The 15921-nt window shown below is 49.0% G+C and overlaps 1 non-coding gene across 1 annotated transcript; it reads right to left on the bottom strand.

Annotated features, from left to right (window-relative positions):
* Positions 1-15476: 15476 nt before the first annotated feature.
* Positions 15477-15549, bottom strand: TRNAQ-CUG (transfer RNA glutamine (anticodon CUG)). Its single transcript has one exon. It is a non-coding gene; the product is annotated as a tRNA-Gln (tRNA).
* Between the last annotated feature and the right edge of the window lie 372 nt (positions 15550-15921).

The raw sequence follows: 15921 nt of genomic DNA on the forward strand, positions 1-15921 counted from the left end.
AGCAGACAGCGTGGCCACTGGCGTTCAAACAGCAAGGGGTCCTGGGAGAGAAACAGGTTCCCAGGGCCAAGGCCTGCACGAGCCCGAGGCAGTACCCTGAGAAAATCAGGCCACTGTGTGCCCGCTCCGCCCATCGCTCGTTCGGTTTGTTCGTTATGCAACGAATAATCACTAAGCCCTTGCAATATGTCACTTGCTGTTCTAAGGCCCTGGAAAACTGTTATGAACAAAACATTTTTTTTTTTAAAATCCCTGTAGCCATGGAGCTTACATTCTTGCAGGGAGAAAGGTAGAAAACAAATAAATAAGAAAAATATGCAGCGTGTTTTATGGTGGGAAGTGGGAAGGAGAAAAACAGGAAGGAAAGGGAATAGAGAACATTGATATGGGGTCGGGGATGCTGGGGGCGGGGAGTTGACAATTCAGCAAAAGCCTCCAGGAGGTGTGAGAGCACCTCAATGCACAATGGAGAAAGAGCAGGCCAGTGCAAAGGTCCTGAGGTGGGAATGGTCCAGTGTATTCCAGGAACTGCAAAAAGGCTGGTGTGGTTGAAGTGGAGGAGAGCGGCAGTTAAGAGGCCATGAGCTCACAGAAGTCAGGGCAGGGAAGGCACCAGATCAGACAGGGCCTTCCTGCCACCCTCAGCTTTCACTCAGGTGACATAGGAAGGCTCTGGAGAATTCTAAGCCAAAAGGGCCAGAAGCTGACTCGGTTTTTAGGGGACTCCTCTGGCTACTATTTTCAGAGCAAACGGTGGAGGGGTGAGGGTAGAAGTAGGGGTACACGGTGAAGACCAGTGGTCCTCCATAGCCAGATACTGAGAACCACAAACATACCAGTAAATATTTTAGCAGGAAGTATTTTCACCTTCAGCAGCAGCATTTGGCAAAACCCCCCTTTTACGTTATAACCACTTCAAAGATGAAGAAACAGAGAAGTTAAGTAACTTATTCAAATTGCCTAGGCAGTAAGCTCTTTGACCAGGAAAATTTCTGGTATAGGTTTCCCCATGAGCCCTAGCCATATTAAAACCAAATTTATTGCGATGCCTGAGTGGCTCAGTTGGTAAAACGTCTGCCTTCGGCTCAGGTCATGATCCTGGGGTGCCGGGATTGAGCCCTGCATTGGGCTCCCTCCTCAGCAGGGAGTCTGCTTCTCCCTCTCCTTCTGCCTCTCCCCCTGCTTGTGCTCTTTCTCTCTTGCATGGTGCACACACGCTCTCTCGCCAATAAATAAAATCTCCAAAAAAATTATCTAACACTCTATCTCCTGCTCCCTCCTTCCTCCGGGTAAAACCAAAACGCAGACAAAAAGCCCTGTTGTGTCTGCTAGTGTTTGGTTGATGCTTGATTCCCTCTGGGACTTCTTACGCTTCTGGTCTTTTCCTTGGAAGAAAAAGTGGCCTGAGTCCGGACTTGCGGAGTCAGATGGCCTGGCTCAGCCGAATCCAGGGCTCTGACACCCAGCCATGGGCAGGGTGGTTTCCAGAAGCACAAATCTGGGTTTACCTCCTCCTGCCGTAAGTTCTTTTCCCCTCCGTGACCCAGAGTGGCCAGACCTTGGCGTCTCCAGCCTTTGGGCATTGGTGGACAGGGTCATGGCTGAAGTTGCTGGGCACCCAGGAGCCAACCCCTCCCAGGCTTTTGTTTTCACCAGCAGCCAAAGCTGCAAAAGGATTATATGGGATCAGCCGTTCCCAGAGCCTGTTTTGTATACCGCTGGAGGTACACAGACCCGTATTTTTTAATAATTATGGTTATGTATTTTGATGTGCTGGGAAAAAAAGAAATGGCACAATCAACCCATGACTTCATGAATATTATTGCTCAGGAGGAGGCTAAAGTATTTTGGCTGTTTTTTTTTTTTTTAAGATGATTTAAATTAAAAATGTGATGTTACTAATAACATAAGAAGTACAGAATACAGCCAACTTTTGTGGAAGGGCTACAGAAGGCGGCTGCGGTAGGTTGTCTTGGGTCGGGGAGGAGAATAAAGGGACGGGCTTCCCCTCCCTGCTCCAGCAATCCAAAAGGGTTTTAAAAATATATATCCTTTTAATATAATGGAAGAACAGGCACACAGCAGAACGTTACTACATACAGACCATCAGAGAGGTTAAAATAAAAACCTCACACTCTCACCTCCCTGATATCACCGCCATTAACACCTAAGTGCACATCCGTCTTGGCTGCCTACAGCTGGGTAGCAAATGACCGAAACTTTGGCAGCTTAAAATCCCATCCATTTACTACCTGTCACCTCTGCAGGTCAGAAGTCCGGATGGACTTGGTTCTCTGCTCTGAGCCTCAAAAGACCAAAGTCCAGGTGTCAGCCAGGCTAGGTTTTTACTTGTAGGGTCTGGGGAAGAATCCACTCTCAAACTCGTCTGGGTTATTACCAGAAGTCAGGTCCTTGTGGCTGCAGGACTGAGGTCTTCCCAAGTTCCTTTCCGGCTGTCCTCTGGTTCTTGCACGTATTCAAGCCAGAAACAACCCATCTAAACCCTTCTCCTGGGGCACCTGGGTTGCTCAGTGGGTTAAGGCCTCTGCCTTCAGCTCAGGTCATGATTCCAGGGTCCTGAGATCGAGCCCCACATCGGGCTCTCTGCTCAGCGGAGAAGGGGAAACCTGCCCCCCCACCTACTTGTGACCTCTCTCTGTCAAATAAATAAATTAAAATTTAAAAAAAAATTTTAAACCCTTCACCTGCTTCGGATCTCTCTGACTTCTCCTTCTGCCTGCCTCTTTTGCCACCAGGCAGAAAAAACACTCCACTTTTAAAGGGCTCTTGTGATCAGGTGAGGGATAATTTCTCAACTTTAAGGCCAACAACTGTACCTTATCACAGGACGTGATCACAGGAGTGAAATCTCCCTGGCACAGGAGCTGAGATCAGGGTGTGGATACCACTTACCACACTATCTTTCTACATTTCTCTCTGCACATATATATTTTTAAAGACATATTTGTAAGGTGCCTGGGTGGCTCAGGGGGTTCAGCACTCAGCTCTTGGTTTCATTGGCTCAGGTCATGATCTCAAGGTCCTGGGCTCCCTGCTCACTGGGAGTCTGCTGGAGGTTCTCTCCCTCTCGCTCTCTCTCACTCTCCCTCTGGCCCTTTCCCTGCTCTCTCGCTTTATTTCAAGTAAATACATAAATCTTAAAAAATAAAAAGAGAAAAAAAAAGGCATACTTGTATTCTAGATACAATAAGCAACCTGCTTTTTCCAGTCAAGGATCTCTACCTTTCCATTTCAGGAAATCTTCATCTCAACTAATACCCAGAACATACCTATAGCTCCTCAGCTCTGTGCATCAGTGTACCCACAAACGTTTTTGCAAACCAGTATCCAGTCGAGACCAGACTTCATCTGGTGATGTCACTTCAGTCTGCTTCTGTCTGGCAAGGTCCTTTTTTGAATGAACCTAACATATTGAAGGGCACAGGAGAGTCGTTCTGCATCATGTCCCACCTTCTAGAGCTATCCGGTGGCTTCCTTGTGACGCCATTTAGCTCGTTTTCCTATCCTCTGTATCTGCTCTCAGTTGGAGGTCAGACACTGGTGTGGCGGCAAATGTTTAACACCTGGGGCGTTGGCCCATTTCCATGGTGTAAATGCTTCCCCCGTGGCTGCTTTTAAGCTACCAACGTGACACCCCAAATTTTGAGTTAGAAGGAGATGCGCACCATCTGCCAGCTCAAACCAGTTCCGGCAGCCACTGCTTGAGGGATGGGCTAAGGTTTTGGGAGAGGAAGGGGGGCGGCGGAAGGCTGTCTAGAGAAAGACTCGAAGAGCTTTCCCACCCCTATCCCCCAAGACTGTGGAGGAGACAGGACGATGTGCTCCAGGGCCCCTCTTACCTCTAAGGGGAATGTCGGGGGTGGGGTAGGGGCGCCAGGAGGGGGTTTTGGTGAAGTGGATCTCGCAAGCTGTGGAGCGTGGCCAAGAAGCAAACTTGGCAGCTAACCCCCCCCCCATCACCCTGGCTCCTTGGGTGAGCTGCTCTCCCCGATGGCCGCAGACCCCCCGCAGGACTGAGCCCCAGCTGCCCACAGTGCTGAGTTCCCAGATAACCATGGCTTTATTGGTTTTCTTTCCTCCCCTTCCCGGGCTCATCTCTGCACCCCTCTCCTGGGACTTCCTGAGACCACCTCTTCCATAAAGGGCTGGCCCTCCAAGCTGTGTGTCGGGGGCCTGCTTCCCAGACCCGAGCCGAGACCAGAGGAGGCAGCGAAATGGAATTGGCAGAAGGCTATTTCAAGGCTTTATGTTTTTTACAAAGGCTCGTACTCATTTATTATTAATGCAATTAAAAATCAATTTTAAATAATAAATTTTTAAGAGGAAAAACTATAGCTAGAAGCCACGGAAGATTCTCGGAGAGAGGCCACAGCCTCGCTCCCTATCCGCTCGCCCTGACAGAGAACGCCACTGTCCCCCTGACCCTCATACCTCTCCCCACACACCCCAGGATACGACCACAGCAGGTGATCATTTTCAGAGGAGCTAACATTTGTCGAGCAGCTACTCTGCAGAGCGCTTTGCCCAGATGATCTGTTTTACATACTCAGAGCACATGTATTTTTCTCCCCCCCCAAACTCCCTTTACTATAATCATGAAAGAACAAAAAAGGTATAAACCCACAATAAGGAAGGGGGGCGGGCAGGGTGTCGCCAGATGAGGGATTTCAACACCCTTCTGGGAGACAGAGAGCAGAAGGAAGGGTGGTGACAGGTGACACAGAGCAGAAAGAACCGCGGCTGGAATCCTCCCAGGCGGAGAAGCACAAAGAAGAGACTCTGGGCTGAGACTGCGCACCCCCTGCCCCCACCCAGGGCAGGAATGGGAACTGGGGCTGGAAACAGGATTGACTGAGGGTCTGCAAGCAGACCGGCTGCCCACCTCACCCCTCCCCCGCCCCGGCACCAACACCACCATCCCCACCTCGGGGAGTAAGAGAGCCGTGAGCCATGAGTCTTGGTTTCTTCAAGTTGACACTGGAGTTCATGCCAAAGCGGGAGAGACCCTCTTCTGAAGAAATGGAACATGCTGTCTGAGGAGAACTGGAGTGGCTTGTGGGCACATAACTGGGCTTGGGAGAAAGCCCCCCAACGACCCATCATCTGGGAGACCTCAGTGCCCCAAAGGCTCACCTAAATGGAGTCCACCAACCACCAATCCCCACCCATGCAAGGCAACGCTTCTGGTCCATGTTCTTCCTGCTGCCCAGGAAGAGACACCATCCCCAGCTGTTCATCTAAAGAAAGCCTTAACATCGAAGAGAAAGAAAAGAACAACAGGGAGATTGATCCTGGTGGAAACTGATGATTTGGTAAACTGGAGAATTTACAGAAGGATGAGCAAGGCAGGGGAAGGCAGGGGGCGGGGAGGAGGAGGAGAAGGGAAATCTTTACACTCAGATGTTAGAAGCCATGGCATCCACAAAACAAGACCGAGCCACTAACCATGAGAGAAAATAAGGACCCGTAGAAATTTAAAATATGGGGACAGAGTGAAAGAAATCGATTGACAGCCTGAAAGAAAAAAAAAAAAAAAGATCAAGAAATTCTTCCAGATCCCAGAGCACAATGAAAGAGACAGAAACCGTAAGAGAGAAGAGACGTACAGAATCATCCGAGAGGTGCCACATGTCAGGTCTAGCAGGATCTTCAGAAAGAAAGACTAGCGAAGACGAAGGGAGAGAGCCTGCGGACTATCCCAAGCAACCTTGTGGCTTAGGACAGTGCTGGAAGGGGCAGCCTCTGCGAGGATGGGTGTGACCATGTACTTCTGTACTTGGTAAACTAGACTGTTTTTATGTTTTGTGTATTCTGTGTCAATGTCCCTTTGGATCCCCCCTCCCTTAGTGCTTAGAGGTCTCAAGAGATGCCAAGCTTGGGACCCAAGGGGAGCCCAAGGTCAGAGCTGTTCACTCCTTATCCCGCTAAGAGACTGTCTTTCCAGAACTAGACCCTAGAAGCCCTCAGTTTTGTTTGGAAAAGGAGGGGAGTTTTCCCTTACAGCTTCTCTTGGGGGGGGGGGGGGGCGGTCAGCTTGTCTGACATGTCTTATATCCAGAGGCAGCAATTATAAAAGACTTCCCAGCAGATGTTTCTAATACCAAATAGGCTGCCTGGCAAAGGAGTGAGCCCTCTGTCACTGGGGTATTCAAGCAGAATCCAGACAAACATCTGTTGGGAAAACTAGAAAAGCAACTGGAACCCTAGAACAGGTAAATTCATAGAGATATAAAATAGAATAAAAGTTACGGCCAGGAGGTGCACCTAGGTGGCTCAGTTGGTTGAGCATCTGCCTTCAGCTCAGATTGTGATCTCAGGGTCCTAGGATTGAGCCCCACATCCCTCTCTCTCTCTGCCTGCCTCTCTGCCTACTTGTGATCACTGTCTCTCTGTCAAATAAATAAGTAAAATCTTTAAAAAATATAGATAAAATGGCAAATGTTATGTTATATGTACTTCACCACAATTTATAAAATTTAAAAAAGGGAATTGGAACCCACATACACTGCTGGTGGGGATATAGATGGTACAACCACTGTGGAAAAGAGTCTAGCAGTTTCTCAGTAAAGTTAAACATACAGTTACCATATGACCCAACAATCCTGCTCCTAGGTATACACCCAACAGAAATGAAAACACACGCTAGGTATATGCCCGAGAGAAATGAAAACTTACATCCACAAATGTTCAGAGCAGCACTATTCGCCACAGTCAAAAGGTGGAAACAACCCAAAGGTCCACCAAAAGATGAGCGGAGAGACCAAATGTGGTGAATCCACATAGTGGAGTGTTATGCGGGCACAGGGATAGACCCTGGAAACATTGTACTGAGTGAAGGGAGCCAGTCACAAAAGACATACGCTGCCGGCTTTTGTGTCTACAAAATCTCCAGAACAGGCAAACCTTTAGCAACAGAAAGTAGATGAGTGGTTGCCTGGGACTGGAGAGTGGTTGGAGGGAGATGAGGAGTGACTGCTAATGGATATGAGGTTTCTTTCGGGCATGATAAAAAGTGATGATGGTCACACTCCTGTGCGAATGTACTAAAAATCACTGAATTGTACAGTTTAAATGGGGAGATTGTATGGTATGTGAATTATATCTCAATAAAGCTGTTGTTTCGTTACTTTTTTTTTTTTTTTTTTGAAGAGGAATAGAGGCAGGGCGTCTGGGTGGCTCAGTGGGTTAAGCGCTCAACTCTTGGTTTTAGCTCAGATCATGATCTCAGTGTCATGAGATCGAGCCCTGTGTCGGGCTCCAGGCTCCATGTGAATCCTGCTTGAGAGTCTCTCCCTCTCCCTTTCCCTCGATCCCTCCTTTTCTCAAATAAATAAATAAATAAATCTTTAAAAAAAAAAAAAAAGAGGACTAGAGGCTTCCCACCAAGATGGGAACTGGGGCTGGATGACCTCTTTCCGTCCCAAGGCTAGGTGATTTCTATTCCAAGGATGGATGCCCCTCAAGGTTCGGGCCCAGGAGAGCATTCTCTCATCCCGGTGCCTGTTAGTGGCTGAGTCAGAAGCTTTGAGCAGCCCCGAGCTGGCACCCCCAGCATCACACTGTCATTCTGGCCCCCTGGGCTGGTTTGTTTTTCCAGGGCATAAACGTATTTTATGGAGAAATAAAATGCACAATAATAAAAAGGGGGAGGGGAGTGTTTCTACAGGCTCACATTTTATCCAAAGGGGCCGTGATTTGGCATCCTTGGCTCGAATATGAAATTATTACCCAGGAATTGACTCTCGGTGTCTCCGATGCTCCCTGGGATGATTGCTTCTATAACTTATGGAGACAGCTGAGCGTTTGTATTCAAGTGATCACATAAATTAATATCCATATGTGGAAATGCTGGGCTGGGAGCACACCCGGTTTAAGAATGCTTGCCTTGTAATGATCCTTGCACCTGAAGGAAAAGGCCCATCCCGGGCTCCCAGGGAAGGTCTGGTTCAGAAGGGTTTGACGTGAGAGACGGCATGCAAAATATTTCCCCTTCAAAGTGGTGCAGAACTGTGTGCTGTGTTCAGCCGTGATGTCATCCGAGGGAATGAAGGGAACAGCTTTTTTGGAAGAAAAAAAAAAAGTAAAAATAAATAAATCCAAAAGCATGTGCCTTAAAATGTAATGTTTTGCTCTTCGGGGATAGGTTTAGCCCAAAGTTCTAATTATACGTGTGGCAGTAAAGGCCTCCCAGGCTTCGTGCTTGCCAAACGCTTTGATTTTGCTACGTGACAGGAGACAAAATTATTCCTTCCTCCGTAAGAGATTGCCAACATCATGCCAATGGAGAGATGGGGGTGGCGGCGGCAGCTCCCGCTGGAATTAACGATGGGCTTCTTGAGGGCAGAGCAGGGGATCGGGGAGTTGAGGACCCAGACCCTGCCCTCGAACCATGGACCACGGACCACGTAGGTGAGGCCACAAGCCATAACCTGGGCAAGGCTGCCCCCGCGGGGGGACCTACAGAGTCATGGGAGCACAGTCCACCCGCACAGCTTGGGGGACCCAGAAAGCTTCGCTGAGTGAAAATACAGGAGAACAGAGGCATGCAAGACTATTTGCACCTCCAGCCCCTCACTCCTTCATTCAGTGAGTTCCTGGAGCTCTCGTCGTGTTGGCAAAGCCCCAAACCTGAGGTGAAGGGGGGTCAGCCCACAGAGCCCTCTCACGTGGTACACCTCTAATTCCATTTCATTCATTCTGGAGCTTTTCAACACTGCGTAGATTTATAACCTTTTCAGGAGGTGAATGACAATCGTGCACTCCATGGGAAAGGACAGATAGGGACAGCCCCCTGCAGATCCAGTCACTCCCGCCATCCCCAGCCTTCTACTGGTCCCTTGTCCAGGGAGCGGCCCCCAGCCTCACCCAGGGCGTGCTGAATTTAAAAATGAAGTGTTTGAAGGCTTCTTTTCTATATCAAGAGGTGGGGGCACCTGGGGGGCTCAGTCGGTTAAGGTCTGATTTCTGCTTGGGTCATGGTCTCAGGGTCCTGGGATCGAGTCCCGATGCGGGCTCCCTGCTCAATGGGGAGACTGTTTGTCCCTCTGTTCCTACCCCCACTCATGTTCTCTCTGTCTCTTTCTCAAATAAAGAAATACTTTTTTTTTTTTTTTTTTTTTAAAGATCTGAACAGGGGCACCTGGGTACGTCAGTGGTTAAGCATCTGCCTTGGGCTCAGATCATGATCCTGGGGTCCTGGGATCCAACTCCGCACTGGGCTCCCTGAACCGCAAGGAACCTACTTCTCCCTCTCCTTCTGCCCCTGGCCCTGCTTGTGCTCTCTCTCATGCATGCTCTCTCTCTCTCTCACTCTCTCTCAAGTAAATAAAATCTTTTAAAAAGGGAGGGGGTGCTGAACAAACATGGGATAGTATAACACCTTCATTCCTACACACACACACACCCCTTGGTTCTCCCATATCCACCCCACTCTGCTCACAAAGTCTCATTCTGTCTTTACAAGCAGAACAGTAGACTTGCAAGAAACTCCAAGAAAGATGCTTCTAAGGACCTGACGGCACGCACGGACGCATCCCTCAGCAGCCGCAATGTTCTGATAAACATTTAACAATGGGCTCCGGGGGAGGAGAAAGCCTGTCAGTAGTGTTTGCCCATTTCTGTGGTGTAAATACTCCCACCGGAGCCCAATTTCAAGCTCTCGACTTGACATTGCCGACTGCAGAGTTGAGAGATGTGTATAATTGGTTCTCCTCCGCTGGTGAGTCCCGACTCCATCGACCTTTGGGAGCAAGCCTGGAATGAGTTGACTGGGGAAGCAAAGGAGGGTGTGGGGGTGTCGTCATCAGCTGTTAGAGGGCCAAGTCTCTCCCTTGCACCGCACGGACTCTGAGATGCGGGAACACATTGGCTCCCCTCCAGACTCTGTTCCCAGGAGAAGCAGTAAGAAGAATCTAGAAACATTCCAGGAAAACCTCAGCCGTTCCCCCCTCATGCCAAGAAGATCCCTGGCTTTTCTCTCTCTGTCTTCTGGCTTTTGAAGGACTCAAAACACCAGACACCTGCGAGAAAACTCTCCCCACTCCAGAAGCTTCACTGTCATTTCTTTCCAAAGGTTCTGCCTTCCCCCAGTCTAATATTTCATACTAAGGAAATGGCAATCAAGATTATTCCCCACTAAGATGAACAGCGGAATGACCGAGAAATCACGGAGTGGGGCAACTGACTGGCCATGTCTGCCACAGATTGCACGTCCTCAACTGGACCTGGCTGAGCCCGGCTTCCACCCGAGACTGTATTTACTTCAGAGCCATGTGCTGTGTTACTGGGAGCATAGCACACGCAAACCATGAATGAGGCATGGCGGGTTCTGATCCCAGCTCCCAGCTCCTCCCGACTAAGGGGCCCATGTGAGCTCTGACCGAGTTTGGCTTCCTCCCAGATCTGCTCGGACCGTCCCACACAGGCCAGTCCTGCCCCTCTGACTCCAGAGCCTTTGGAGCCAGACCCCCCCAGTCTCTGCATCTGTGCCGTGTCATTGCTCAGCAAATGCTCCCTCCTCCCTCCTCCACTCCAGCCCCCGCCCCCCACTCCAGCCCCCACCCCCCACTCCCCCACCCCCCGCAGGGGCAGAGTAGACTCCCCAGTCTTGCTAATGCTGGCTTCAGTCAATGGAATAGAAGTCAACAGGGTACAGAGAGAGGTCTTAAATGCGCTTCCTTGTTCTGGCCTGGACTCCCGACCCCCAGCCGCGGCCATGAGGACAAGCCTCCGGCTCGCAGTTGGTGCTTCAACAGGGGACTCTAGGATGAGAGATGGGGCGTTGGTGATGCAGCTGGGGGTGGCAACAGTTATTACGTCCGTTCCAGGCTAGGTCTACATGTAGAGCCTCGATCAACTTGTAAATACAGAACACTTGGCTTTGCACCACCACGGTGGCGGAGACGTCCTTGCAAACCAGCTTGCAAGCACCAGCAGGTAAAGAGTTACGGAGGACACCTCTGCCCACCTATGACCACACACACACACACACACACACACACACACACACACCTTCCTGAAGTAGCAGCGGCGTCTGGTTTGTTCTTTTGGTCTGGCAAGTCATTTGCTAAGCGCCTGCTGTATACCACATACTGGATGGCGGGTACCTGAAAGCCATCTTCGAGAAGGCAACAGAGACACTTGGGAAGGCAGGTACATAAAAGGCATAACATGCGAAAGTCTAAGTGAATGACGCAGAGCCAGAGGGCAGGGAAGTCAAGAGAGAAGACACCCTCACTTTTAAGATTCCAGGGAGAAAGAAGCAGTGGGAATGCGGGAAGGTCTCCCAGAAAAGGAAGAAACGGAGATTAATCTGAAAGGAAGACCTGGTCTCTGATGCCAGCTGCAGCCTGTCATTCCAGGCAGGCGACAATGAGTTCAAGTGTGCCTGTGGAGGGTGTGAGGGACACTGCACAGATCAGACCAGCCCGGGGTTGGGGTGGGGGCGGGCGTGTAAACTGAGTCAGCTCATGGTCAAAAAACTCAGTATTCTCACTCCATCTGATAGAAAAGATCACTCAGAGCTACAATAATCAAGACAGTGTCATACTGAAGGAGGGGCCGGAGGACGGATCCACAGCGGTGAATGCAGAACCCCTAAAATAAACCCACACTTTTACCGTGTGATACTCTTCCTTATTCTTTTTTTCTTAAAGATTTTATTTATTTATCTGAGAGAGAAAGCATGAGAGGGGAGAAGGTCAGAGGGAGAAGCAGACTCCCCATGGAGCTGGGAACCCGATGTGGGACTCGATCCTGGAACTCCAGGATCATGACCTGAGCTGAAGGTAGTCGCTTAACCAGCTGAGCCACCCAGGCTCCCACTCTTCCTTATTCTTATGTCAATGTCCTTGTCATTTCCTACAAAGTCCACCGGACCCTCTTACAGATATACGGGAGAAATAGACACTTATTTTCTTCCAGTTCTGTGCTTGCTGTTGTTGATGTATTTCTGCTTTGGGTTTTTTTTGTTTGTTTGTTTGTTTGTTTGTTGTTGGTTTTTTTTTTTAAGATATTGCTTGTTTATTTATTTATAGAGAGAGAGCATGAGTGTGAGCCTGAGACCATGAGTGTGAGTGGGGGGAGGGGCAGAGGGAGAGGGAAAGATAACCTCAACCAGACTCTCCACAGAGCACAGAATCTCAATAAACCCAAGATCATGACCTTAGCTGAAATCAAGAGTCAGACCCTTAGCCGACTGAGACATCGAGGTGCCCCCTCTGCATGTTTGTATAGTTAAGTCTAACTCACCCAGAATTGGGGAGGGGGGGCAGGGGAGGATAGGGTCTGGTAGAAGATGCAAATACAAATCCAAGTTAGTCCTCTATACCAATAAGTTGTACTCGTGGCATTTGTTAAAGAATTAGACCTTTCTGTGCTACTTGGTGATTTTGGTTTGTCAGGGATTTGGTTATCACAGCATTTTATATCTCTTCTAGAATCACTCTTATTCAGTGGATCAGTGCTCTGTTTTAGGCCAATGACATCAGATCTTAGTTATCACAAAATATATCCACCCCTTGATATCTGTAGGGAATAAAGAAAAAGGGACACAGGGCTCTATTTTGTGGGTAAGAAGAACCATCAGCAATTTTCAAGCGTAACAAGGCAGACGTCCTAGATTTGAGGTTAATCGGAGGGTGGTGTGTGAAATGTAGAAGGAGAGGTCCTTCGGGAAGTCAGGAGACTGGGTGGCAAGTGTTGGATGATAAGGCCAACACAGGAAGAGACAAGGGGGAAAGCAAAATCTACTAAAGCATGCGTACTCACAAATATTCATGCTACACGTGAGGAAAGCAAGGCCCAGAGAGGTGAAGTCATTCATGCAGGACCACACTGTGAGTCAGAGCAGAGCTGGAACAGAGCCCAGGCGTATCAAGTTAAGAATGCTACAAGCAACAGAAATCCTGGGGTGCCTGGATGACTCAGTCCCTACAGCGTGCAACTCTTGATCTCAGGGTTGTGAGTTCAAGTTCTACATTGGGTGTGGAGCCTACATTAAAAAAAGAAAGAAAGAAAGAAATCCCACGAACAGTGGCTTGAGTAAGGGGTTGATTTTTCTCCTCTATGAGAAGTCCAGAGAAACACACAGACCAGGGCTAGGTTATCTACTTCAGTTAACACAGACCTCTATTTTCCTGCACTGCTGTCCACTGTTTGTGGGGTTCATCCTCATGATCCCAGGATGGCTGCTGCACCTCCAGGCACAGCCTCTGTATTCCAGCAGGGAAACAAACAAACAAACAAACAAAAAAAGACAAGGAATAAAGGTCTTCTCAGTTCCAGGTTTTACCTATTTGGGAAGAGTAACCCTTCCCAGAGACTGCTGCTTAACTCTCATTGGTCAGAACTGAATCATATGGCCACCAAGGGAGCCTAGCAATTTGAGAATTTCACTATCTAGCCTCCGTGGTAGAGAATGAGAAAGCAGAAGGGAGTTGGAATGGGTGTGAGTGAGACTAGCTAGGGTATTTGCCTGATACCAAGTCTCTTATCTCCTGTTCCAGGCCTCTTGGTATTTTACACTGAAGACAGGGCTGGCCCGTGCTGCGGGGGAGGGGGGGTTAGGGATGGTGAGTAAGGGGGCCACAGTAGTTTATCTAGGCCAGAGCCAGGGAAGATGGCCACCCCTTTCTCAGATATTGATAAGGTTTCAAGAAAGACTTGAGGTCCTAGAAGCTGCTCAAAAGAAGGGAGACAAAGTATCGATGTCTGGTGGACAAGGCGAAAGAAGGGATATAATTCACACAACAAACTAACAATTACCAGGCACTTACAACTATGTGCTAGGCACTGTCTCCAGACCCCGGCCTGGGAAGTGTCTTTAAAGCAGAATATAGAAGATCAGATTAAAGGAATGGATGGGAGTCAAGAAAATGTCCTTGGAATGAGGGCAAGAAAACAAAACAGAAAACCAAACGAAAGGAAGTTAATCTTGGGAGGACAGCTTAGGAGGGGTTTGAGAGTAAAGCATGAAATCCTAAACAGTCCCGGCCAGAAAGAAAAGCAAACATTCTCCCCCCACACCAACCATGATGAAGATGCCCCAGCATACTAAGTTTACTTCTGGATCGGTCCTTGGAAACATCTAGAGGCCAGAGAAAGAAAACTCAAATGATAACAAAGCTCAATGAGCCAAGCACGGTGGAAGGAGTGATCTGGGTTCCCATCCTGGCTCTCTACCACCTGGATTTAACTTCTGGGAACCTGTCTGGGGGTAGTGACCTCCAGGTTTCCCCACGGTGGCAGGCAAATCAAGTGACAGAAAACCCAGGTCAAAGTGATCTCAGGAAAAAAAAAAAAAAAAAAAAAGGAATTTATTGTCACGTAAAACTGAAATTTCCGAGGGCAGGGCCACTTCAGGTTCAGTGGGATCCAGGGGCTCAAACAATGCTGTGTCTGTCACCTGGCTCTTCTTTGCCTTTACTGGTTCCATTCTCAGGCAGCCAGCCAGCCCAGGCTTACAGCCTATCTTTTCAGTAACCCCAGTAGAAAGTGTGATTCTCTTTTCCACTAGAAACAGCAAGTTCTGAAATGGTCTCTCTGGATCACACTCAGGTCACCTACCAACCTCTGAACTGATCAGTGTGGCCAGAGTGGGGTGAGGGGACAGGTTCAAATGCCCCATTCATCCCACTTCTGCAGCCAGGAGAGGATGTCAGACCTGCAAGCTAAAATCAGAAAGGAATGGTTTCCCCAAACACAGTGTGGGTTCTGGATCTAGAAGGGGAACCAAATGTTGGACAGGCAAAGCTAAAACTGTCTACCACAGTGGTTCTGGGGAGCTGCCAAAGAACCCATAAACACCAAAACCTCCCAATCAACCAAAAACTGTCTTCTTATATCCAGTCTTGAGGGTTAGAATCTCAGTTCACTTTCAGCCTTGTCAAACAAATTGTCAGAAAGTCTGAGCTGAAGAGGACCTTTGAAATCATTTCTCCCCACACCAGGGCACAGAGAGGGGAAAAGGCCTGCCTAAGCCTGTAGGGCTAGATCAGCCCCAGAACAGACTAGAAAGACCTACAAAAATTCAGCCAAGCATTCTTTCACTTCCGCCCGCAGCTGCTCTGGGAATGGCGCATAAAGGACTAAGCAAAAGCCTGGAGAATGTCACCAGAAATGGGAACAGGTCTGGCCAGCCTACTGTGATAGCTCAGTGAGGAATTTCTTTAGGAGGAAAACAAATCCTCCTGGGAGTGAAGGAGGCTAGGCTGCAGAAAGAGCCGGGATGTCTGAGGCCCTCAGGCCCAGATCACACGTGGAGGGTGTGGCCAAAGAGGGGGGAGGTGGTGGCACGGCACTTTTCCAAGACAGGCTGATTCGAGCAGTGGAGGCCAGGTCCAGGTCCGAGGGACCCCTTTGGGACATCACATTACAGACTGCAATGGCAAAAAGTTGGCCAAAGGAACTACAAGAAAGCACACACCTTCTTTCTTTTTGGTTTAAGGTAAGCTCTCGGCCCAAGATGGGGCTCAAACCCACGACCTCGAGATCCAGAGTCCCATGCTCTACCAACTGAGCCAGCCAGGCGCCCCAACACACCTTCTTTCTGATACCAACAGCCAGGTGTCTCAACAGCATTGCCTCCAAAGGCCTACCACTCTATCCGGTTCCCCACAATGTGATCCATTTCCCCCGGCTCCCCAAGAAGGCCAGGCATTCTCTCCACGTTTTCACCCAAAGGAAAAATCTGGGCCCCCAACCTGGCTTCCCTTTGATCTTTCCCTTCCCTGCCAATGTCCAGGCCTGGCAGTACCATTGTTCAGAAACTGGGGGACATACTTGGTAAGTTTACCCTGATAACACAGCCGTGTCAGGAAGGAAAGTTTTCCAAGGGATATGTCGTAATGCCCTTTATCATGGGCTGCCTTTTTCTCTCCTTGTCTTTTCTTTTAGGGAGGA

Source organism: Mustela lutreola, chromosome X, assembly GCF_030435805.1.
Source record: "Mustela lutreola isolate mMusLut2 chromosome X, mMusLut2.pri, whole genome shotgun sequence".
Taxonomy (NCBI): Eukaryota; Metazoa; Chordata; class Mammalia; order Carnivora; family Mustelidae; genus Mustela; species Mustela lutreola.